The sequence below is a fragment of the Peromyscus californicus genome, unplaced genomic scaffold (genome assembly GCF_007827085.1).
Source record: "Peromyscus californicus insignis strain IS unplaced genomic scaffold, ASM782708v3 Scaffold_8__1_contigs__length_139910024, whole genome shotgun sequence".
Taxonomy (NCBI): domain Eukaryota; kingdom Metazoa; phylum Chordata; class Mammalia; order Rodentia; family Cricetidae; genus Peromyscus; species Peromyscus californicus.
Window position 1 is genome coordinate 20212799 of NW_026294606.1, and position 26802 is coordinate 20239600.

General features: G+C 45.4%; 1 long non-coding RNA gene across 1 annotated transcript; it reads left to right on the forward strand.

Moving 5' to 3' along the window:
• The first annotated feature begins 7157 nt into the window (after window positions 1-7157).
• On the forward strand, window positions 7158-26621 carry LOC128103891 (uncharacterized). Its single transcript, XR_008215792.1, has 3 exons — window positions 7158-7385; window positions 7975-8184; window positions 26425-26621. It is a non-coding gene; the product is annotated as an uncharacterized LOC128103891 (long non-coding RNA).
• The last annotated feature ends 181 nt before the right edge of the window (window positions 26622-26802 follow it).

The following is a 26802-nucleotide window of genomic DNA, read 5'->3' on the forward strand; positions in this document are numbered from 1 at the left end:
GGAGAGGAGAGAGGAGGCCTTTGAGGGCAGCAGTGGGGAGGAGGGATGAGTCCAGGGGATGAGGCTCAGAAAGAGCTTGAGAGTGAGGAAGGAGGAAAACAGAGATGAGGGGATGTGAGCGGCAGAGAAAGTGTGGGTGTAGGAGACCTGAGGACACTAGGACCAAGACACCAGAGATCTCGGTCTCACCCAAGTCCCAGAATGTCCAACTGCTGGTCTGGGAGATGCATGTTGCCTGGGAGAGTGCAAACTCTGGGGACTGGGATGGGCTGAAGAGGACTGAAGAGTGGACAAGGCTTCTTCAGCATTTTTCAGTAGAGGGTGGTTACCGGATAACCCTCCAGGCAAGTAGCCTTGTTGGTAATTATGCTTGAGTTTCTACTGTCCCAGAAGGTGGGGAATCCAGCGGGATCTTAGATGGTTTAATTAAAAGTCATGCCTCCTATGCCCCAGAGTGACAAGTTCTAATATCATACTCCTGGACATGACTGTGATCCAATTAAACATGAGGAAGGGCTCAGAGCTGTCCAGAATGTAAGGAAAGACAGAAAGCAAAACTGAGCATCAGGAGCTGGAGGAGGGGCCACAGAGAGTGAGTGTTCAGAAGAGAGAGAATTTCTGTTTCAGAAGGTCAAAAGAATTTTGGAGATGGGAGCACACACATGTGACTTACTACCATTGAACTGTACTTTCCTAAACTTAAATTTTCTTTATTATGTGTGTGTGTGTGTGTGTGTGTGTGTGTGTGTGTGTGTGTGTGTGTGTGTGTATACAGTTTATGCTATGGAGCATGAGTTTGGGAATTGGATCTCTTCTTCCACCTTATTGACGGAGTTCCTCTTGTTTCTGCTATGATACGTATTCCAACCCCCTAGTTCATGAGATTCAGGCAAATTCTCCTGTCTCCACCATCAGAGTGCTGGAATTAGAGATGTCTTCCACTTTGTCTGGCTTTTTGTGGTTTCCAGGAACTGAACTCAGGTAATCAGGCTTGTGGCACTGTGGTCTTAAGAAGGCTCAGATGGTTATTTTTGTGTTCATCCCAAATAGTACCTAGTATGATGCAAAGTGGAGTCAGAGAAAGTGTGGGGAAGGAATTAGCCTCCTTTGTGCTATCTATTGGGCAGATGAGGGGAGTCACTGAGTATTTTTGATAGGGAAGAGGGTGATATAATCAGATTGGAGTTTGAGCATGATCCTCACTGAGCCTAGGAGCAGGACGGCACGCACCCAGGCCTGACTCTCAAGGAAGGGACTCTTCTGCCCACCTCAGAAGCCCTGCACATCTCTTCCTGAGAAGCTTCATTCCAGACCCATGGGCCACTCTGCTATCTGTGGCACACTTTCCTTTGTATGCATGGCACTTTTGTTGTTTTGAGGACTCCTGTTCTTATCTCAGAGTCCTCATGTCTTTGTGGGGTGCTGAGTTTAGAACTCATAACCTTGCCTATGTTAGGCAAGTCCTCTACCACGGAAAGACAATCATGTTCTATAGTCTTGGTTGGGGCAATGAACATCAGAGACAGATCTTTATTTCAATTTTTTTTTTGTTTCCTGTTCTCCTTTTTCCATTTCTTTTCTGTGCAGCCTTATTTATTCCCAAACTTAAAATCCTGCCTACCACCCCCCACCCAAATCCTCTCTGTTTTATGTATTCCGTCAGTCCTTGCTCCCAACAATGAACAATTCCTGGCTTTGCTGGGCGTCATCCATTGCTTTTTATGGAGGCAGAACAGTGCTTCTGAGGGTGGAAGCAGGTGTGAAGGCATCCCTCCCTGAGTGGGAAGCCTTGTTATCGTGTTTATAACCTTCATTGTTACATCTGTAAAATGGGGTAATGATGCTATGACCTCATTGGATTGTAACAGGATGAAATGAGTTAATAGTTCAGAAGCACTTCTCAAAGGTGCCTTGCGCAGAGCTGGTGCTACATCAAGTGGTCAGTAACCAAACACCTACTCTAAGAAGAAGTTGTGGGGATTCAGTGAACTGTTATTCACGAGGTGCTTGGCATAGTGCCTGAACTACAGGAAGCACGTGATCAATTCCAGCTGTTACTGCTGTTACCATCAAGTTATTTAGAATTGCGTTACAATCAGACATGTGAAAGGTGGTGTCATATGGTTTGAGTGTGGAATGTACCTCACAGCCTCGTATGTTTGAATACTTGGTCCCTAGCTGGTGGCATTGTTTTGGGAGCTGTGGAATCTTGAAGAGGTGGAGCCTCTTGAAGGAAGTGAAGTTGTTTGCTGGAGTGAAGGGGAGGGGCTTCCTTGGGGGTCATAGCATGGCTGTACTTCCAGCATAATCTGCTCGGGACCTCTCTGTCTCTGTCTTACTTTCTCCTTCCTTAGGCTCTTGCCTCTATGCCAAAACAAACAAACAAACAAACAAACAAACAAACCCCAAAACCCCACACAAACCAAAAACAAACAAACAAAAACCCAAACCAAATAACAAGATAAAAACAACAACAAAAACAACCCCCTCATCCAAAACAACAACAACAACAACAAAACTGTAATAGACTAAATTCCCTCAGGTTGGGAGCCAAAACCAACCCCCCACCCCTTTAATGTGTCTTCATTGGGGAATTTTTTATCAGGGGCAAGAAAAGCAGCTCACACAGATGGGATGAGAAGAGACGAGGCTGGGTGTTGCATTGGGGTCAGCTTCGGGGAAAGCAAGGCTTTTTCATTTCTCTTGGCCGTCTCCACACTGTTTCTCTGTGGCTTTTTCTGTCCTTCACATGCTGGAGTCCCAGCACCTTTCCGCTTAAGTGTGGTTCTAGTCAGGTGAACCCCCAACTCACATAGGTGGAACAGTACCCTCCAGAAGATAGGAAATCCTATCTTAAATCCTAAATCCTAGCACTCTAGAATGTGAACTTATATGGAAAAAGGACATTATTGATATAATTACAGATGGTTCCTAGCATGATGTTTGGATGGTGATCTTCCCACTTTACACTGGTATGAAATGGTTTAAATGGGTATTCTTCTTTTTTAGTTTGTATTCATTTAATTTCATAAGAAACGAAAATTTTCATTATAAAATAGGCTTTGTGGTAGGTTTTGCTCAGCTGCAGGCTGGCATGTCTGAGGTAAACATGCTAAACCGTGACATTGGGTAGGTTAGTTGCACTAAATGTACTTTCACTTATAATAGGTTTATTGAGGGATAACCCCATCGTAATTGAAGGAGGAGCTGCCTGTGAGATCACACTGGGATAGGATGGGCCTTTAGTTCAACAGCACCGGTGTTCCCATAGAAAGGTGGCCATGTAAAGACACAGAGGGCCAGGGAAGGCCATGTGAGGATGGGGGCAGAGATGAAAGCAATTTGCCAGCCTCACCAGAGGCTGACAGGAGACGTAACTATGCCTTCACCTTCATCTTGGACTTTGAAGAGCTTGGAGTATAAATTTCTGTTGTTTTAATCCATGCAGCTGTGCGGGTTCCTTCCAGCTGCCCTTGGCAGGACCACTGCCCTCACTGCTGTTCGACGTCCAGTTCAGACGCCTTAGCAAAGCGTTTGAAGGCCCCTCCCCCACTGCTTTAAGTCGGCGCTGCAACGCCGCAGACTATTTGAATTTACACCAGCAAATATGGCTGACAAGTTTACTTGTGATGGAAAGAAATCATTTGCTATTCGCCGTTATTCCCCCAGTCTACTAAGATCCCGTGCCCGGAGCACCTTCTGTTTGAGGCCATCTGCAGCCCAGAGACAGTTGATGTGATGCAGTGAGCAGATGCCAGAGAGAAGCAGGGCACACAGGGCAAATGCAGGGCCAGGGATGTGGGTGTGGGAAGCTGTGGAAGCCAGGGAATGCACTGGCCAAGGCTGGTTCCCATCGGGCTCTGGAGGACAGAATTTGACGTCTCTAAGGGATGCTTAAAAGATCCTCCTGGCCCCCACCTCCATTCTTAGTGCAGAGCCTGGCAGCCTGGCACACAGTGGGCACGTGGGCTCGCTGTGCAGTGAGTGCAGGAACAGAGGCACAGCTGTGGGGTGCAAGATTCAGAAGGGGTGGGGGTGGGGACCAGTCTCTACCAAGGAGAGGAGATAAAGAAGAATGGGGAGGGAGAGCTGGGAGAGAGAAGTCAATGATATCCTTCTTTTAAGCATCCCTTAGAGATGTCAAATTTGCATACCTAAAATCCAAATAACAAGGAGAATGAGCGTGAGTGAAGAGGGGGTAGAATCGTAATGATAGGAAGAAAACACAAAGAGGAGGTGAAGAAAGGGCCTTGGAGATCCGTTTGTGCTAGAACAACAATAGCAATAACAGTAATAAAGACCAAGCTGTGGGGGAGACAGAACAGGAAGTGAGCAGGCTGAATTAACATAGGCATGGGGGATTCGGAGTCCAGAAATTACTCCCATATTATGTAACTGAGTGGATGGTTATGGTGAACTTGTTCTAAAATCAGAAGAGGTGTTTACAGGGCTGTCACACCCCTGAGGTAGGGCACTGCCGAGGACCGTGGAAGAGGGAAGAGAGAAGAGAGAAGCATCTGAGGGTTGGAAGCACAGCACAGGAGCTCAGGGGCCCTTTCAGAGGGGAGGGAGGAGAAGACGGATAATAATATGCTGGAGAGATAAATTAATAATACTGAGCTACCTCACCAGGGTGTGACGAGTGTTAATTAATTAATTATTGTTTGCAAAGCACTTTGAAGGTGGAAGGGCCCTATAATTATTATGAATAAAATGTCAGAGATAATAATCCAGCAGAATGCAGTGACCTCATCAGCCCCTCATTTGCATGGCGTAAAGTGAAGCAGCAATTCAAGGACTCTCTGCCAAAGAGGATGCCCGTTTTGATGCCCCACCTTTGCTTTGCCCCATCTCCCTGATGTCCCCAAAGCTGTGACCCCTGCTTCCTCGGCAGTGGGTCCGTGAGGAACGGTGTGAGATGATAGCCAAAGGTGATGAGCTCGATGATTTTAGGAGGGGCAGTGCTCTCATGCCACAAGTTGAGTAAACGCCGCACACCAATCAGATTTCAATGTTGGAAGCTGTTTTGTTTCGAAGGACATTGAAAATGTTGGTTTAGGCCTGCCCTTAGAGAGTAGGGTGGGCTGGGAGTGAGTGGTGGGGACAGTGGGGTGCGGGGAGGAGGAAGGACTCTGGGAGGAAGTAGGTGCCTACAGTGCGCTGGCTCAGGCTAGTGGGGAAATAGCAGTGAAGTGTCCCTGGTCGGGGCTCTGGGAGCTACTCTCCTAAACATAATAAGCAAATAACAATGGGGACCAGGGATGTAACTCACTAGAGCGGCTGCCTAGAGTATAGACGGTCCTGGATCCAATTCCCAGCACTCAGTAAAACCAGGTGTGGTGGTACACCCCTGTAATCTGAGCACTCTAGAGGTAGAGACAGTGAGATCACAAGTTCAAGGTTATCCTCAGATGCATAGAGAGTTCCAGGCCAGCAGAAGTTGCAGGAGACCCTCTCTCAAGCAAAGCAAAACAAATCAAACAAAAGAGCAACCGAAAAGTCCTACTCTTAAGTGTCCTGTGCCAGGCCTCACTAAAGGCACAGGGAAACAAGGCTAACTGCTTGAGGGATAAAACCTGAGGAATTGGGACCGTGGGGATGAGTATCTGGGCTGGGTACAGGGGTGTTAATCCTGAAAACCAGGACGTCTGAGGACAGTTGCTCTTTGCCAAATGCTTCCTCCTGATTCGAGTGATGGAGCATAAGAAGCACGTGGCCATTTGCCAGCCCTCGCCCGTGTGTCAGGGAAGCAGAGCCACCTCACTTGCAAGCCCTTCCTGTGGAAGGGAGACAGAGGCCCTTTTCCTAGGAGACAAGCACATGCAGAGAAGGAAGTGAAGAAGTGGCTGTCCCGCACAGACAGGATGTCACACCAGCTCACACCAGCTCATACACCACCCGGAAAACAATGCGGGCTCCTTTGATCTTGGTGAGACAAGACAGCTCACCTTGTGTTCATCCCATGTCCGCCCTGTGGGGGACCACGGGGCCAGTTCCAGAAGGTCAGAAGGCCCATGACCTTGCATTGTAAAAATGGAAAGGCCTGGCTTTTTATTGGGCCTATTTTGTTCTCCAAGAGACTCCCTGCAGAGGGGAGGCCAGACATCTAGCCTCAAAGAAAATTTCCTCATTCTGCCCTCGCAACCTCCACTGGAAGTTTGGCTAAGCTCAGAGACAGAAGCACCTGTTCCACATGGTCAGGTGGCTTCTGACTCCATTGCTGCGACCCTTGGTGGAGTTGAAGCTATGATTTTTTCCATTAGGACTTAGGTGGTCACAGATCCCAGGACCTGCTTCCAGAGTCTGTGGCACAGTAGGTTTGGGATGTGGCTCAACTGTGTGCTTTTTCCAGCAAATTCCCAGGCCATGCTCTTGCTGCCAGTCCAGAGACTACACTTAGAGACGTACTCATTTGGAGATGCGAGGAAGCTGGTTTTGGAAAGAGGGACAGGGTGTGTAAGTGGATACAGATTGAAGAACATGGATGCTGGGGACAGATGGAGAGGACGGCACCGGGAAACAGGAGCTAGGCTGTGAGAATCCCACACTGAATGGGAGCCATCCTGAGTGAAGCCAGAGCTTTTCTCCCCACCCACGGTGTGTGATGGTGTCCCTCCTCCATTTTCCCACCTCTCTGAGAGTCCCATACAAGCACAGGGCACCGGCCTTCGGAAATTTCAATGTTAAATGAGACAGAATTCAGGGAAGGCCCAGTACAGAGGTAGAGCTCCATGGTTATTAATAATTAGAACTCATTGGGAAATCTCACAGACAGAGAGGATCCTCGGAGGGCTGAGGAAGGGTTTGCCAAGTCCTCCTGACTTCTTCTCCCCGGCCATCCCCACCCTGCAAGTCAGTGCCTTTGAACTGGGACTTCAAAGAGAAGCGGGACTCTTTTCTTCAAACAGGTTTATAAAGAGATTTTGATACAAGACAACAATACTTGTCAGCAGTGCCCGGTTATCGCCCTTCCCTTTGTAGTTTTATTAGGAAATAATTTCTCTGCCGCTGCGGCTCCTGCTGGCTTGCCTTGTTTCTCCATTTGCGATCCGATCTGCCCACCAGAGGGGCTACCCTTCACTACGGTGCAGCTTTGCCAGCTGGGGGCTTCCAGAAAGACAGCACAGGAAGGCTCTCGTCGAGCTATTATCTGCCCCTCTCCTGCCCTAACCATCCTTGTGGTAAAAATGCAATTTGTTTGTCCTCTGGGGAGGTTTAAAATCTCAGCTCCTCAAAGCATCCTCCTCTTTATTATTTTAAAGAAGAGAATGAGGAAATTGGCTGGGAAATAAGCCTCGCCCTATAGAGGGCCCCGTGTCTGAGACAGGCAAAGGACTCTTGATGGATGGAAACTAAAAAGGCTGGCTCTGGAGGAATAGACCAAGGTAGGAGCTGCCCTTCTAAACAGGTCTAAGTTATAGCTTGCCAAACACTGTTTCCTTGATGCTGTTTTCCCATATTCAGTAGAACTGACAGTGAGAGGCATGGTGTCCTCCAGCCCCGGCTCTCAGCACAGGCTGGGAGAGCTGGGTACAGGCAGACAGACAGGTTTTGCTACCCGCAGTGAGGGAAGGACACCGGAAGGAGATTAACAGTGCTGGACCAGGGTCTTAGAGGGAGGGTGATGTAGGGCGGCAGGGGAAGGGATGAGTTTACAAAAGAGACCATTTAGATATGCTTCTGCCTCTGAAAGGAGCCAGCGAAGGGGACAGTGGAGACCCAGGTGGGAGGGCATTTAAGGGAATGTGATCCTGGGAGAGGTGGGACAGGGAGGAACAGAGACTTCAGGGGCGAGGGGTGGGGGTGGGGGGGGCAGCGACTCAGCAGGGGAAGAAAGGATACTTGCTTCTCTTTCTTCTTTCTGTTTCTACTTTGCTTCAGACAGAAACGTGGAAAAGGATGCCATCCACGGAGGGGTGGAGAGCAGTGGGTGTGAGCATGTTCACCTGGCTGACATTTGTTTGCTTTCTCTAGGAATTAGGAAATCAAGTTGTCTGTAGAGGGTCAGGTGGTGCCTCCGTGGGATCTAGGATGTTGATGGCAGGAGGAGCTTGGAGATCATTTATATTCAAAGGCCTCGTGGTTGACCCAGCATGGTTCTGAGGGATTTAGTTTTCCAAAGTAATTGCTATGTGGATTTGTGTTGCAGCGGGGACTCAAACTCTGGTCTGCTACCTTCAGAGGGTGAGTTTTCAAATCCAGCAGCCGCCTGCTACATCCCTGAGCAGAGTGGGAGATGGGGGATGGAGGGTGGTGGGGGTGTGGAGGTGTGTGTGTATGCAGCCTGGTTCCTCCCAGTGGGAGGACAGAGGAGGTAGGAGTTGAATGAGGCTCTTTGGCTCCCCACAGCTGTAGTGGTCAGGTTGGCCTCAGTGTCCCCCTAAGAAAAGACAGCTCAGAATAGCGAGGTGCTTGGTGTCATCTCACTGTGCAACAACATACTTGAGAGTCTGGGCATCCTAAAGTCACCCCAGCATCCCTCCGCTGCTGAAGTGTTTGCTGCCCCGGGGTTACTCATTCCACTCAACAGTTACCCTGCTGTGGTCCAAGAGATAGTCAAAAGCTGCCATTGCGAAGTCACAGCTTACAAAGCAGCCTCAACATTTGGAGTTTCTGAGTGGAATGTGTCGGACCAGAGGAGCACAAGAGGCCCACGGTTACTGCCGGGGCCCGTGCGGATGTCATACCCACTCCAAAGGCAGAGATGAGTACACAAGCTTCCCGGAGATCTGTGCAAACAATAATAAAAGGACAGTTTTCCGGTGTTGCTTTTCCACACAGTGGGAAATATTGACTGGTGAAGACCCTTTCCCATGAGTCTGGCTAGGGCAGATCTCGATCTCAGCCAGTCCTATAATTATAGGGTAGTCAGGACAAAAAAGTAGAGCTAGAAGACCATCACAAGAGTTGCAGTATCTGTGTATTTATTTGCATTTAGGGGTAGTAAGATGACCGACAGACATATCAAATGCAGCCCATCTACACAGCCTGTGAACTAAGAATAGTTTTTTATTTGTAAAAGGTTATTTTTTTTTAAAGAAATAAAACACAAAGACTATTTTACAGTGACTGTGTGTGGTCCACAAAGCTAACGTGGTAGCTAACTGGCCTTTTAATGAAGAAGATTGCCAACCCTCGATAACAAATGTATGCTTTTATCACGGAAAGAAAATAATGGAGTTGGATGATTCACCCGCAAAAAAGTTTTTAAATACTTGTCAAGTCCCTAACGTGGGGTGCCCTTATAACAAGATGTACATCCCATGTTGTTTGAGCACTGGTTTTCATGCCAGTCGTGTCCCTTATTCTCAGTCTTCACCTGGGCCTGAAGTCAGAAGTAAACCTTTGGAGGTCTTTGTGGCCTAAGGCCATAGAGCCCTCATGGCTCCTGGTCCAGATTTTCCTTTGAGTTGGAAGAGCAGCTGCGGGCCAGCCAGCTAGCTACCCTGTTGCAGATACTTGCCTGCACGGGAAGCTTATCTACCCAGGGGGCAACAGCTTAGGGAGTCTAGTGGCTATGACCAGGGGCCTTTGATGCTCACTGCCTGGGACCCCGACTCTGAACAACCAAACCCCAGGGACAGAGCCTTTGCCGTGCTCCAGAGCCTCCCTGTGGAGACAGCCAAATGAGCTAACATCTCCTGACAACCAGCAGCTGGTCAGGAGGAGCCTGGGCACATACAGCACACCAGTGCAAACACAGGTTGCTGGCGTTCCAGAAGGGAGGAGGGTTGGATTCCTGAAGCCAGAGAAGGAGAAGAGTGGCCTAGTGTGCTAGCACACAGGCGTCCAAAGCTAGCCTCTGTCACTCATTACTCAAGCTTTAAACAAGTAGCCCAGTGTCTTGGATCTTTGCAGTTGTTTTCTGTGCAAATGCAGATAACAATATCTACCTCCTTGGGTTGCTGGCGGTCTAACAAGATACAAAGAAATCAGACAAGAGGTAAAAGCAAATGTTACTAGAGCCTTTGTTATTAGATCTAAACACTTTACCTAAGGATCTGAAAGGAGTCCCATGAGAAGAAAGACGGAAGAGAGACAGAGAGACAGAGAGGATAATGTGTGAGTCAGCTAGACAAAGACAGAAACAGAGACACAAAATCACAACACAGAGAATGTTCTGGAGTGCAGCAATGGTGTAGAAAAAGCAAGGCTGGAAAGGAAATTGTAACTAAACTAGAATTAACCAGCTTTAATTAGCAAATAATAAGCACCAGAGGAAATCGGGGCTAGCAGGGGCTGCTCAGTGAACACACTGTGAACCATTCTTAGGGGTTTGCAAGAGAACAATCCAGAAGCCCATGGCTCAAAACCTAGCACTAGCCATGATCTGCAAGAGATTGGTTAGTGACCTGTGCTCCCTGGGCCTCAATTCCTGTGTCTGTAAAATGGGGTGATTATAATCACTTGGACTCACAGGGCACTGTGAACATGAGTGCTTGCCGTGCTCTGCATGAAACTGAGGACTGGATACCCCTAGATATCTAGTGTAACTATAAACAGATAGGCCAAGTCACGTGGCATCTATTAGGACCCAGGTCTCCATTAATGGTGAACCATGGAGACCCAAGCAGATTTCTCTTTGAGCAGACCTGTGGAGATTGAGTTCGCTTACAAAACAATAGCAACAATTCAGATCCTCCAATGGAGCATTGCTGAAGTCAAACCCCAGGCAGCTAATTCCTTTTCTCTTATTGGTTAATTTCCTTTGCTCTTGGTTGGGGGGAAAGTCAACTTTGAAAACATGCCTTGAAGTTCATAGATGTTTCTTTCATCTGATAGAGGGCTAATATACAAAATAGAAAAAGACTCAAGAAACTAGACATCAACAAGCCAAACAATCTAGTTAAAAAACTGGGATCTTAATAGAATTCTCAATAGAGGAATCTCAAATGGCTGAGAAACATTTCAAGAAATGTTCAACATTTTTAGCCATCAGGGAAATGCTGCTTTGAGATTCCATCTTACACCTGTCAGAATGGCTAAGATCAATAACACAAGTGACAGCTTATGCTGGCCAGGATGTGTGGAACGGGGAACACTCTCCTTTGCTGGTGAAAGTGCAAACTTGGACAACCACTATGGAAGTCAATATGGTGGTTCCTCAGAAAACTGGAAATCTGTCTACCTCAAGATCAAGCTAGCAATACTACTCTTGGACATATACCCAAAAGATGCTCAATCCTACCACAAGGACACATGCTCACCTATGTTCATAGAGGCTTTATTCATAATAGCCAGAAACTGGAAACAACCTGGTCCTTCAACCGAGGAACAGATAAAGAAAATGTGGTACATTACACAATGGAGTATTACTCAGCAGTTAAAAAAAATTGGCATTATGAAATTTATAGGCAAATGGATGGAACTAGAAAAAAATCATCCTGAGTGAGGTAGCCCAGACCCAGAAAGACAAATATGGTATATACTCACTTGTAAGTGGATGTTAGCTATAAAGTAAAGGATGATCATGCTACAGTCCAGTGACCCAGAGAGGCTAAGAAACAAGGAGGGCTCTGGGTGGGAGACACACATGGGTCTCCGTGGGAAGGGGAAATAGAATAGATTTTATGGGTGGACTGGGGTGTGTAGGGAGGTATAGGAAGGCTGGAATGGCTACCCACTACAGGGAGAGATCAGGTTGTGGGGGGATGGAGGGAGAAAGTTCAGGGAGAGACAAATGGAATTGGAGGGTATTTGAGGGGCAATGTGGAAACCTAGTGCAGTTGAAACTTCCTGTAATCATGAGGGTGACCCCAGGGAAGACTCCTAGTAATGGAGGATATGAAGCCTGAACCATCTATCTTTTGTAACCAGGCAAGGCTTCCAGGGGTGGAACTGGGACATCAACCCAACCACAAAACCTTGTACCTACAACCTGTTCTGTCTGCAAGATGTGCTAGGGCAATGGTGGTACAGAACTTGTAGGAGTGACCCACTAATGACTGGTCTAATTTGAGGTCTATGTCAAGAGAGGAAGCCCATGCCCAACACTGCCTGGATGACCAGGAACAAGAGGCTGGATAGCCCAGAGACCTAGGATAGAAACAAACATAATTGTCAAAAAAAAAAAAAAGACTCCTAATGCTATTGTCTATATTCAAATCAGTGCCTAGTCCAGTTGCCATCAGAGAGGCTTCCTCCAGCAGCTGATGGGAACACAGGCAGAGACCCACAGCCAAACATTAGGTGGAGAGAGAACCCAGGTTGGAGGTCTCAATTGGGTCACTCCCCTCGGAGCTCTCGGAACCTGCAGAAGAAGGGCAGGAGGAATTATGGGAGCCAGAGGAATCGAAGACACTGGGAGAGCATGTCCCTGCTGAATCAATTAAGCAGGGTTTATAGAGACTAAAGCAGCCATTTTAGAACTTGCATGGGCCTGCACTAGGTCCTTTGCATAGGTTATGTTTGTTGACTTGATGTTTTGGAGGAACTCCTGACAGTGGGAGTGAGGTTGTCTCTGACTCTTTTGCCTGTTCTTGGGACCCTTTTCCTTCTACTGGGTTGCCTCACCCAGCCTTGATGAGAGGGTTTGTGCCTAGTCTTATTGAATATTGTTGGCAATGTTCAGTTGATATCCTTGGGAGGCTTGGTCTTTTCTGGGGAGAGATAGAGTGGATCTAGGGGAGAGGGGAGGTGGGGGAGTTTAACCTGCAAACAACACTGCCTTCATGCATCCAGCTGTGAAAGATCCTGGACATGAGTCCAGTCAGCTAGCTGCCTGAGTGTGCTTTTCCCATAAGTGACATTGGGCAAGCTCTTCCTTGCTGGTTGCTTTCTAGAAGTCAATGGCATTGCATTACCCTACCCTAACAATCTGTTCTTCAAAGAGCTCCTCTCTCACATCTGTTGTAGTAGACTGACTGCAGCAATGGTACCCAATGACATCCTCATCCCAGCTGAGGAGCCTGTTGATGTCTGCCTGTATGAAGAGAGGAATTTTGAGAAAGTGAACACATGAAAGATCTTGAGCATGGAATGTATCAGCCTATTTTTGTTATTGTAATAAAAAGAAAACCCTGAGGCTTAGAAACTTTATTAAGAGGTTGATATTCATATTACAATTCTGAAGGCTCAAACGTCTGCATCTGGCAATGACCTTCTTGCTTCCAGAGTCCTAACATGGTTCAGGGAAGCACAAATAAAGAGAGGTTACCAATATGCAATCATGGGGTCTCTACAGAGCCCTGTGACTTTACTTAATCACCTTCTATGGTTAGATAAAGTTTCCAGTTTCTTAATTCCTCACAGTGGGGAGGGATTAAGCTTCAACACAGGAGCTGGGGAACACACACTATACAAACCATAACAGGGAGATTATCTCGAGTTATCTGGATAGATTCATAAAGTGACCACACATGTCCTCGTAAGAAAGAGGTCCAGGGACATTTGGCCACAGAAGAGAAGTTAACGCTGTATGGCCATAAACCACTGAATGCTGGCAGCCACTGGAGCCTCCAGAAGTGTCTGTGTCTGTCAACATGTTCATTTCAGCCCCATGGTATTCTTTATATATTTCTAGTTCTTACAGTGTCTGTCAACATGTTGATTTTAGCCCTGTACTATTCTTTATCTAGTTCTAGTTCTTACAGCCATCGGAAAGCAAACTGCTGTGAAGTCAGTAATTTTCCATGGGAAACAGTGTTTAATGGCTGAGAGACCCTACCTCTTTGGTTCTCAGCTGGCTTACCTGGAAAGCCCTGCCTCTGCCTTCCATTGCATAACCCTGCTGTCTTTGCAGAGGCACCATAGCTATTTCTGATCAGTCACAAAGGCCACTTCTCAGAGTGACAGCACAATCGAGCAGATGACAGTCCTTTTAGCATCAACTTTTATCTAGCCCATGTTGTGAACTGAGTGAAAAATTAAGTTGTTCAATCACACCTCAGAAACAAATTTAACTTTTCAATTTAATAATGTCAGGAGCTCTTCATGACCGAGATACGAAACCGAAAAATGTTTTAGACAGTCTGTCAGTGTGATCCCAGCACTTGGGAGGTGGAGGCAGGAGGATCAGAAGTTCAGGGCCATTCTTAGTTATGTAGTGAGTTTGAGGCCAGTTTGAGCTGCAGAAGACCCTGCCTTAAAAAAAATGAACAAAGAAAAAAGTTTTAGACAACTAAATGTGAGGTACTTCATTAGCTCAGCTAGCGTGTGTGGGAAAGTCTGTGTTCCGGCATTAAGGATCCCACTGTTGGAGTAGCCATGGTGCCTCCCTCCCCACACTCATACTCAGTCCCCAAATCTCAGTCCACCCCCCCCATATGTTTTTCATTTAGCAGGAGACTAGTACCACTGGCCAAAACCATCAACTTGTCTACACAGCTGAGCCAGCATCAACCCCCACCTTCCTTCCCACTCTCAAAACCTTCTTCCCCATCCTCTCAGCTTTTACCTTCAACACTTACCTCTCTGAAGGCTGTTGTCCTCCATTAAGTGACTTTTTCAGAGGGATAGAGAGAAATGTCTGTTCTTCTTGGATTCTATCCAAGTCCGTCTTGGTGATCCATTGAGCTTGTCGGGTCTATTTAAGGAGTGTGGGCAACTCATAGGCAGCTGTATGGGGAAGTTCTCTGGGGGACTGATAGGCAACCTTGCCACAGAAGAGTTCCCTCTTGGTCAGTTGTCCCCTCTTATATAATTATATATAATTATATAATAATGGGTGGGGGCACTGTTGTGGAATGTTAGTTGAAGATGTGTTACTTTTTTTTATGCTGTGGGATGTTTGTTTAATGATGCAAACATGTGTTGCATTCTTTTATGTTGCATTTGTTTAACTCTGTGAAGCTGTGCTACTTTGCCTGTCTAAAACACCTGATTGGTCTAATAAAGAGCTGAACAGCAAATAGCTAGGCAGGAGAGAGAAATAGGCGGGGCTGGAAGGAAGAGAGAATAAATAGGAGAAAAAGAAAGATTGGGGAGTGAAAGGAGAAGGAAAGGAGGACTCCAGGGGTCAGTCACCCAGCCACAAAGCCAGACATGGAATAAGAAGGAAAGAAAAGATATACAGAAATAGAAAAAGGTAAAAACCCAGAGGTAAAGGGTAGATGGGATAATTTGAGTTAAGAAAAGCTGGCTAGAAATAAGCCAAGTTAAGGCCAGGCATTCATAAGCAAGAATAAGTCTCAGTGTATTTATTTGGGAGCTGGGTAGCAGGCCCCAAAGAGCCAAAAGAGTAAAAAAATAAGCAACTACAGGGCACTTCATGAGACTCTCATGAAGCTTCATGAGCCTCCTGACCCACCTTCTCCCTCCACGAGGGAATGTGAGTAGGCCTGGGCTCATGGGCTCTGACAGCTGGGGACAGTCACCTCCAGCCCAGCTGAAACAGCTACGCTACCCTCTTGACAGTACAGCAGACTTTTAGGGTTAAAAAGGAACTGTATGAATCTCATCTATTCCAACCCGAGTGAAATAATTAATGTGGGGCTAAGGCAGTCCAGAGGAGGAGAGAAGAGGCCCAGAGACCCCAGGTAAAGTGGACATCCCCGGGAGTGCTGAGAGATAAGACTGTTCCTTGAGACACATTGGCAGGGTGGTGCTAGGTCGATAAAGGGAAGCAAGGGGGCCGTCAAGCCTTCTCTGCATTTGAAACACACCCTTTAGCAAAGCCACTCTACTTTCCCAACCCCTTTCTTCCACAGACTAGAAAACAAGCTGAATTCTTCTGATGGCAGTTTTGGTACAGATGTGTTTTGTTAAACCAGGAACTTGGGGACAAACCTAGATGCTTCCCAGCATTCGGGCAAGGCAGCTACATTACTGAGACACTTCAGCGAGCTGCTGAACTCTCTGGTAAGGGACTGAACAGTCAGGCAAACTAGGAAGACCCATTAACCAACTTAGAAGATGGGCATTGGTGATATGATCATTAGCCTTTTCTAGGTTGACTGTTCTTTCCAAAGGACGGCAGTGTGCCTTGCATTTCTGAGATGGCTTTCTTCGTCTCTGAGAGGAATAGGGGAGCCGGGGTCACACCAGCAGAAAGGAGACCTGAGGCAATTTAGTACTGTGGCCTGTGGGTTTCTCCCCATTGGGGTAGTGCATATTGAAAAAAGTCTCCCCCCAGGAGATGTTTTGTAAGAACACATTCAAAAAATATGTAGCCTAGATCTGCCTTGGGAGTGGCGAGGAAGTCAATGCTGGTGGTTGGGCAGGAGGTATCCTCTTTCAGGAGCTGAGTTCTGCTCCTTTAGGATTTGCTTGGTTTCTAGTAACAGAAATTCAAGTTCATGTTTCCCCAGTTAGGAAAGGGGGTGCATGGCTGGTGTGTGAACTGCCTCACTGCAGACATAGTTTTAGGCCCAGCTGCAAAAGGAGGTGCAGCGGTGACTGAACACGTAGCTGGTCTCTTTCTCTTCCCGTGTGCATTGATTTCCACATGGCCTTGCCTCCTTCTTGTTTGCCGGAAGGCTGCCAGCTACTGGGAATACAGACTTCAAGGGTTAAGTCCAGGGTGGGAGAGATTCAGTAGGGTGCTTGCCTCGCAAGCATGCAGACCCAAGTTTGGCTCCCAGAATTCATGTAAAAAGTGGAGTCAGGTAGAGTGGCATAGACTTGGAGTCTCAGCAATGCTGAGATCGGAGCTGGAGACAGGCAGTTCCCAGAAGCCCGCTGGCCAGCTAGCTTGCCTGTCTGGCAAAGTTCCAGGTCAATGACAGACCCTGTCTCAAACACAAAGTGGGAGGTGTCTGAGGAGTAATACTTGAGGTTGTCCTCTGAACTCTAAACTCACATGCATGCATGTGCACATGCATCTACACACACACACACACACACACACACACACACACACACACACACACACACCTAGTCATGGTCAGAATCTACTTTCTAACCTCTAACAGGAGCTTAGATCCTCTTGGTGCTACTCTGCAATCCTCAGACTATGTAATCCTCATGGCTATGCAGGGGCCGTTAGCAAGACAGTATGTTTGACTGTAGACGCTGGGGCTTGTCTAGCAGGCAGGATGAATGGCAGGTTCTGACTCAAGTGGACCCGAGATTGCATTTTTCACAAGCTCCCAAAGCAGTGCAAATTTTGCTGGTGTGAGGACAGACCTCATCTAGGCAACCACTGCCCACCCCTGCATCCTAACGGTGACCTCAGCTTCAACTGAGCACTGACAAGAGCTCAGAGTTAGAGTAGGCAGAAGGGGAGAGTGTTCTCTTAAGGAAAACATTGTTGTAACCACATTGGGAGACAGTTTAAATTATGATGGTAAATACAGTATATTATGTCTCCAAGGTTTGCCTGTTGTTAACTATAACGTAAAATCAGTCAGTGATGTTTCGGATTGCCTGAGTTTATCTGTGTCTCAGTAGTAACCCTTGTGGCAAGGAAAGAAGTGACCTTTGGATGAAAGACGAAAGATAAATACTCTTAAACATTTGCACATCATTATCGTCATTACTATCAATTATTAATTGAGGAAGGACTGACATGTGCTCAATGTGGATAGAGATTTTGTTTAAGCACCAGCCCAGAGAGACCTGGAAAGGAAACCAACAGAGAAGCATGAATTATAAATAGAGATCCTGCCGTAAGAGCCTGAGGGAAGGATGAATGCCCTGGATGGGGAAGGGGTCTGAAGGCTGCAGCTTCCGGAACTGTAGAGTGGGGTTAATGTGTGACTCAGGAGTCAGTGCAAAGTGCCCTTTTAATGCTTGCTAGGGACCAGCATCCATGCCTTTCCTGAGAGAGGGTCAGTGTCAGGGCAGGACCACAAATCTGCATATCTTCAGAGGAACTTACTTATTTATATACGTAGAAAATCAAAACATAGAATGGCAAGAGTTTCGTCTTGGGAGCTAGGAAGAAAGGTAGTGAGTAAGAGCATTGATGGCAACCATGAGCACATGAGTTCAAATCCCCAGCACCTACATAAAGAGCCAGGCATGGCTGTGCATCCCGTAACACCTGCATTGAGGGACAGAGAAAGGGGGAACAGATGCATTTTATGACAAAGACTTAGGCCTGCACATCACCTAATTCATTGATAAACTGATGATCAGATATGCCATTCTGGAAAACACTCATTTAGAATGCAGCAGGTGAAAGGATTGGTTGCATAATTTACATATTTGGATATCAACATGCAATAAGCAATAGTAATAATCACAACAATCCCTGCTGGTTCTAGAATGTTCCCCAGAGGAGAACTGTAATTAGAAAGGAAGGCAGCGTTAGGTTTGGACTCTTACCACTCTCTACCTGTTCTCTCAGCATCCCTTTCCTTGGTTTCTCAGCATCCTGATGGATTCTGGGCATGGCAGACAAATCTTTCTGTGTTTGTCTTCCTCCTTCCTCCCTTATCCACATTGTGATAGCTCTTACAGCCTGAGCTGTTAGCTTCTTTGCTGCTGGGGATCTGGCATTGAAAAGCTCCCCATCTGCATCAGGTGAGTCCCATGGTGCTCCTGTTCCATCTTCTTGGTGGAAGGACCGTCAATATATTTGCACAGGGCGAGGAAATGTCTCCTCTGCCCTATGAAGGTCATGAACTCATAATATATTGTTAGTGAAGAAACATGTATAAGGTACACGGAAGAAAGCTGGCCTCTTGATAACTAAGTCAGACTCAGGAGCTCACATTCCCTCTTCACAGGAAAGAGAGGTGTGGAAATGGAGGCAATTTTGTGGGGTAGTACGTAATCTTCAGAGAGCTGAGTAGGTCCAAGGAACATAGGAGTTTGTAAATGATTCTTTCAGGAAGTTGAGTAGATGGAGAACACACAGTAGCTGGTGATGAAGCTTGTCCTCCCACGATAGGAGTTTAATCCATCCTGACCAAGGAAGTCCCAGGAAAGGGACTGAAGGCAGTTTGTTTCTTTTTGGTTGGGAGCCTTTTAGGTACTAAAGGAATGTCTGAGAGTTTTCCTCAGTACTTGGAAAAGGAGAACAAAGGAAGGGTGGAGAGACGCAGCCCAAGCCTTCTGGTCCCCTTTGGTTTAAGAACTCAGCATGTCAGAGCAGCACACTTGGTGTGTTGGTTGTTGCCTCCCAACACTAGCTAGAGCAAAGTGAGCCGTCCAGGATGTTTCCGAAGCTGTCCATCCATTTTCTGAAGCAACTCTCTCCTATCCCCAAACATTTTGGCTTCCATAGTTCCATAGTCAGAAGTTAAATCAGGGTAATACTAGTCCCAGTTTTATTTTTTATTTATTTATTTTTTTTAAGACTATCCATGGATCAGCCTTTAGCAAGATGCTGCCTCCTGTTCCTTGTATTTCAGGATTCAAATTCTCTCTTCATAGGTACTTTGCTTGGCTTTCTCTTTCTTTATCTCATTGGGTATTCTAGGTTTTCTGTTTCTTTTGAGACCATGTCTTGTAGCAGTGCAGGCTGACTTCAAACTCATGGTCTGTCTGCCTCAGCCTCCCTAGTGCTGGATAACAATGGGCTTCACAATGTATTTTAAGGAGCATAATTTTTGCGTAGAAGTCAGTGTGATAGGATACTCCAAATCAGTCCAGTTATCTATATTTGATTTGAGGATGGCAAGTGATCAATGGGAAACAGGGCATTGTGGGTCATTGCAAACAAGGAAGGGAAACATGGTCTCAGAAACTTTAGAAGGAGCTTCCATCCTGCTTCATGATGTCCTCATGTCCTGGTCTTTGACCCTTCATGGTGCTAAGCACACTGTCAATCAACTGTGATTTCTCTTGACAGACAGCCAACTTTCCTAGTCAAAGCTCTGCTGGCCTCTTGCCTGCACAGTTACAAAGTTAAGTACAGTATATGGCCTAAGTAGATGCTCACAGCATATGCACTGGATTTATTTATTTGTCTTTTTAGAATGGAGAGGGTGAATTTTTTGATTTTTACAGTAGTGATCCATTAAACTGGGGCAGCTAGGACTTAGCAGGTGGGTGTGCTTGCCACCAAGCATGAGGACCTAAATTTGATCCCTGGAGTGTCACACAGTAGGAGAGAACCAACTCCTACAAGTTGTCTTCTTGCCTCCACATGTATGATCTGGCATATATATATATATATATATATATATATATATATATATATATATACATACACACATACATAAGCACACAAAATAAAAACAAAAAACATTTTCAAAGAATGAATTTTCCTTCCTCTACTTCCTTTAAAATGTTTGCATATCAAGAGATTCTGTGAACATTCTTTTCATTTTGTTTCACTTTCTTTTTTATTGTAGTAAAAGTCACATAATAGAACATTTAACACTATAACCACAGTTTTTTAATTAAGAAGAATTTTCCTTTGTTAATTAGTTGTGTTTGATTTTTCAATGAAGAATCGTGTTTATAATGAGTTTGGTCATTTTCACACCCACCCAACCACCTACTACTTTTTCTTAATCCTTGCATTTGTTGAAACAGTTCTTCTCAACACCCCCTTCTACATTAATGTCTTTTTTGAACCCTCTTGAATGCCTTTGTGTGTCTGTAGACAGAGTATATACCTAGGAGCATAATGATTGGGCTGTAGGTTACGTTCAGTGTTTAGTGGATGTCTTAGTTAGGGTTTCTATTGCTGTGAAGAGACATCATAACCATAGCCTGGACCTAAGCTGTTCTTCAATTCTTTTTCACAAGTTGGAAGCTTAGCTGGAGGGGGGTCTTATCCTGAGGTCACCACTCCCTTTATTTCATTTCTTAGTCTGTTTATCTCCTTGAACACAGGACTTAGCTCCATTCCACTTCCTGGTACCCCTTTTCTCCTCAAATTGTACATTTTGTATTTTTCCTTCCTCAGCTTGCTCCTTTTCATTATATATCTTCATTAGTGTTAACACTAGTAACCACACAACAGAGTCAATACTAAGTTGTTTTGAGATTTCCTTTGCTAATGCAATTAATCCAAAACTCTTTCTTTTAGCCTCAGGCAGACTTTTTGGACAAAGGCAAAAAGCAGCCACATTCTTCACCAAAATATCACAAGAATAATTTCTAGGCAACGTACTAAAATTCTCCTCTGAAACCTCTTGAGCCAGTCCCCCACAGTTCAAATCACCCTCAGTACTACTTCTTTCATGTTCCTACTAATACAGCCCGTTAAGCCCCACTCAAAACGTTCAACTGCTTTTCGAATCCAAACTCCAAAAGTCCACATTCCTCCAAACAAAAACATGATCAAGCTTATCACAGCAATACCCCAGCCCCTGGTATCAACTTCTGTCTTAGTTAAGGTCTCTATTGGTGTGGAGAGACACCATAACTACAGCAATTTTTATAAAAGAAAACATTTTGAAACTGCCTTACAGTTTTAGAGGTTTAGCACTATCATCATGGCAAGAAGCATGGTGGCGTGCAGGCAGACATGGTGCTGGAGAAGGAGCTGAGAGTTATACATCTTGATCTGCAGGCAACAGAAGGAGTCTGCCACACTGGGTGTGACTTGAGCATATATGAGACCTCAAAGCCCACTTCCACAGTGACACACTTTTTCCAATGAGGCCACACCCACTGTAACAAGGCCATACCTCCTAACAGTGCCATTTTGTGGGCTAAGCATTCAAATGTATGAGTCCATGGGGGCCATACCTCTTCAAACCACCACAGTGGACATTTCCAGCTTTCCAATTGGCTACACAACAGTTTTGGAGTGGTTTTTCTTATAGTGAAACTGATGAATATAGGGTAGAAGACATTTTAAAATTCTATAGCCATTTGCATGTGTCTCTGAGATTTTTGCATGTAATACTGGCATTTGATGTTTTTCTATTGGTTTTTTGAAAGTTGAAAGGAGAATTTTCAAATTTAGATGGGACTTCAGACCTAGGAATTATGAATTTTTGGGGGGTGGGATATGGTACCAGAGCCCTTTCTTCAGATGAAGTCTGAGAGAGGGAAAGCTCAGGTACGTGACAGGAACTTCAGGGGACACAATAGTGGGACGGATGAAGACCTCTGTGCAGTTTATTCAAACCTTGAGCCCACTGTCTGTGCAGAGTTACAGAACAAAGGTAATGGGTGAGCCAGGAGGAGTCCTCACAGGTACCTCACAGACATCAGCTGCAAGATGACCATTAAGTCAGATTCTCAGACCCGTTCGTTCACACAACTTGAAAGCGTTACAACGGGCATCGTAGTCTTCTTTTCCCTTCATGCTTTCTCACTCAGGAGAGACTTCTCATGACCTTCTCTGTGATGACAGCAGGCTTTCAGACTGTTTTGATTAACAGAAGAAAGTGAACACACCAAGAGATCACACAACTTGAATGTGTGATGCATGTGTGTGCAAGGCCATTGGCACGTGCCTTTTGTCCAAACGTTCAACAACATCCTGTCTTCTGCCCTGATCTCAGCGACATAAGAACACTTGAAGGTTTGTTTTTTCTAAATGGAAAGATTTTGCAGAAAGCTTTATTTGACACAGCTGGCCAGACATGTTTAGTTTCTAGTGCTGAAGCCCAACCCTCCTCCTGTTCAGGGAAGCACTTTGCTAGCTCCTTCCACACCCACCTCGTCCCCCTGCTTCTCCAGACTCCACAGGGCCGTTAAATGTAGAGGTTTCTTCCTCTGCCTTCTCCTTTATTTCTCCCAGATCTTCCTGCCCAAAGCTGTATTTCCTTTTGCCATCTGCTTCGCCTCCCTCTCCTCTCACCTAATCCCCAGCTTCCTTCTCTCTAATTATCCCCAACAGGAGAGACTCACAATCTGTAGGTAGAAGAATCTAAAAGATATAAGCCAGTGAATTTTCATTCAATGTAATTTACCAATGGGATGAGTTCATAAGTATGTGAGCAGGGAGGGAAATTTTTGGACTATTACACTCTTTTTACAAATGAGTCTTCAATGGTGGGACCTTCAGGCAGTACACTTGATGAGAAGCTTTTGTGAAAGTCTGAGTAGTTATATATGCACTTTAGCAATAAGACTATGGGGGATGGAGAGTTGGCTCAGCAGTTAAAAGAACTGGCTGCTCTTCCAGAGGACACAGGTTCAATTCCCAGCACCCACATGGCAGCTCATAACTGTCTGTAACTCCAGTTCCAGGGGACCTGATACCTTCACACCAACACACATAAAATAAAAGTTAAATAAATTATTAAAAAGAGTAATACTGTGTTTTTTACTATTTGTGGAATGATATACTTGTTTCCAGATTGAGAAAAGGTCTTTTTAAATATTCATTTGGGCTTGAGTGATTGTGTTTCTCTGGAAAAACTTGTGAATTAGTGATGTTTGGGAAGTATCAGATTGTTCCTGCTCATTAATTCTGAACATTTCATAAGAGGCCTCTTTTTTTCCAGCAGACCCTGAAAAGCAGAATTAAGTACATAATCTATCAAGCCACCATGTAAACATGTTCAGTAGCCTGTAACAGTGGCTTCCAAGGGATGCCCTACATTTCCAGGGGTCCCTAAGTCACTTTGAATGTGTCCATGTAGTAAAAACTATTTTTTATAGGAGTACCAAGGTGCTGCTTGCCTTTTCTCACAGATGTTGACCGTTGCATTGTTGATTCAAAAGTGACGTTGGGTGAAACCTGGTGTCTTCAGGGTGTCCTAGGCAGTGGTACCTGGCTGCAAGAGTGAATACCGAATGTACCGTCAGACTCACAATGGAAAGAAGAGCCAGTGTCATCCACAGACAGAAGAGCAGCACATGCTGTGAACTGTATTAAATCTCACCCTTTCATATCTTTGGGATATTCTATGATCAGATGGTAGTCATGGGTCAATATTTCTTCAGTTTAGCAGGCATCATGGTCGACTGATTTATAGAAGAATGCTAGCCACATTTTCCACCCAATGGGACAACTTTGTTTTTTTTTTTTTTTTTGAGACCAGCCTTGGTTACATAACACATTCAAGGCTAGCTTGGGCTACCTGAGAGAATCTGTCTCAAAAAAAAAAGTCATAATGATACCTTATATGCTAATTTTAAAACATTTAAAATGTTTTTTAAAGAGGCATTCCTGTTCTCATCAAGTGGCCATGTATAGTGTGTGTGTGTGTGTGGGGGACACTAACAGGGGAGTAGGGGACAACAGGCTCTGTGTGTTACAAAACTTTTAGTGGCACGGGGTGGTGGTGGTGGGGTGGGGGTGAGGGGGGTAATAAGGACTGTTCCAAAGCTGAAGTTGATCCTAGTGTTTTACACAGAACTTTCTGGCATTTTTTTTCTGTGAAAATAAAGACTGTGAATAAAACTGCTGATTGGGACAGAAATGAAGAGAGAGTACAAATATAAAGTCAGGTGCTCCGAGTTTCCTTTTCTGCTGTGGAACAATCCTTTTCTACACTATGAATATGTATTACTCTCATTGATTAATAAAAAGCTGACAGGTCGGGTGGTAGTGGCACATGCCTTTAATCCCAGCACTTGGGAGGCAGAGCCAGGCAGATCTCTGTGAGTTCGAGGCCACGAACAGGCACCAAAACTACACAGAGAAACCCTACCTCGAAAAACAAACAAACAAAAAAGCTGACAGGCTGATAGCTGGGCAGGAAGTTAGGCGGGAAAGCCAAACTGAGATTGATTGGAAGGAGGGCAGAGTCAGGGAAGTCGAGTGAGATGCCAGCCAACCACCAAACAAGCAGGATGTGTAAAAAAAATGAGGTAACAAGCCATAAGCCATGTGGCAAAGCATAAATAGAAGTATGGGTTAATTTAAAATATAAGAGCTAGTTAGTAATAAGCCTGAGCTATTGGCTGAGCATTTATAACTCATATTCAGCCTCTGAGTTGGTTATTTGGGATCAGGCAGTCAGGATAGAAAATGTCTGTTTACACTTTTCAGGGTGCACTGTTGCAGCAAACCTCTCAGGGGGCCCTGTGGCTTCTGCCTCCTGGCATTCAGACCCCATGAAAACCTCTCACCTTGAGCATGAGCTGGGCTGAGTGGCTGGTGCCTCATCTATACTGTAGCCCAGGGATGGAATATAATACCTGAGGCTAGATTATAGCAATGCCAAGGTGTCTCCCACTGGCCTGGTATTGCTCTCCTGGTAGAGCCCCAAGCTATGAAAGACACTTCCTGACAGCAACCATGACAGTAAGAGTGGATTTTCCTTTACCTTACCCTTGCCAGCTGATAAAAATCCCCATCACAGTCTTGAATTTGTGCTCCTCTTTCATTGCCTTATGAGAGGGAGAGGTACCTACTTGGGCCACATCTGAATTTTTGACCCACAGAAATTGTGAAATAATAAGTGTTTATTGTTTAAACTGTTAAAATATGGAGTAACTTGTTTTATAGCCTTGGTGACTAATGTGTGTAAATATGAATATTCATGTAAAACTTATATATAATTTCATGAGACTTTGAGACATCTCCAGAGCTAATTAATGACCAGGCTGTGAACTTAATAATTGTTGTTCTAGAAAATCCTTAATATGAAGTCCAGCAAAAGAAAAGGAAACAAGAATATTGGGGTGAGGATTATAAAAGGAAAGTGTGGGCAGTGTACAGACTGTGAGGTCAAGGGAGCAAATTAGGACTTAGTGCTCAGAACTTTCTGAAGACACAGAGTCTAGAGGATAGCAATTAATTAACTGAGAAAAGCACTGTTATGAAATGGAACAGGGCAGATTTATAGCCAACAGATGAGTGATCTGTGTAGGGATTTAGGTTTGTGGGAAGAAAACCTTTGAACAAACCTGGAGAAGGACAACGTGGAATGGACAAAGGGCAGGCTCACAATGGTTGTTGGAACTGCAGATTAAACAGTGCACATTTCAGGAAGGGCTCTTGAAGTTACCCAAGGTCAAGGGCTGGCTTAAAGAATTTCCAAGTTCCAGGGTGCAGCTGGCTTCAGGCTTGACCGGATCCAGGGGTTTGGGGATGATGCTGTCAGTTCTTTTTGGTTGAAGGGGCTGGGAAATCCGCAGAGAATGCTCCAAGCTTCCTGAGGCCAGAGAGTGATGATGTAAGAAAGGGGTTGCTGTCCTGTTGTGTTTGCATGGAAAATCCGGGACAGAGTCTCTGACGCCCTTTCTTGGGAACCATTTCTCGCCCCCCAGACAATACTCAGTGCTACCTGGGTTGTCAGGAGGATAATTACCCAGAAAGAAAAGGGGGTGCTGTTGTCAGACAAGGGGAAACAATGTTGGGCAGATAATATGACATATGTCTCCCGTATTGAGTGACAATAACCAGGGGCTGGGAAGATTGCTTAATATTTAAAATTATGCCAACCTAATTCAATAACTGGAGACTTAATGCAGCTGTGGAGGGTTTGCGTCTCAGCTTCCCCTCATTACAGGAAATTTGGGCTGTATATAGGAAGTGACTTGGGGTGATGGAGTCTAATGAATCAAGGCAGGACAAGGGTCGCTCAGGAAAAAAAGGTCTGAACGAAATTCAGAGACACAGCTTTTGAAGGAAATACTCAATCCTTTTCTCCCTGCCAGCCAGCCTCCTCGTTGTTGTTGTTGTTTTTTTAAATTTTGTTTTTTTTTTTTCTTTCTTTCTTTCCTGGATCACAGTGGCTCACAGAGCCTGGATGCATTTACTTAAAGGCTGAGTGACCACTGGAGCAAGGGCTTTCCTTTCAGATGTGTTCCATGCGAAGAGGCTGGATGGCTGACCACTCCTGTATCCAGACCTTGGCTTATCTGGAGACTCCCACTAATTTTGGAATTGCTTAATTTGCAAGCATGCAAAAAAGAGGTGTAATTATTGAAGTGTGATAGTCTTAGGTTACGAATAAAGACTTGATTCTCTACATGAAGGTTTTTGTCTTGTTTTGTTTTTTCTTTGTTTTGTTTTTAGTGTGGGGTGTGGATGACACTTCCACTGAAACCAGCAGTAATGTAGAACACAGCAATGAGGAGAGAGGCCCCTTTGGTAAGCTAACCATCTAG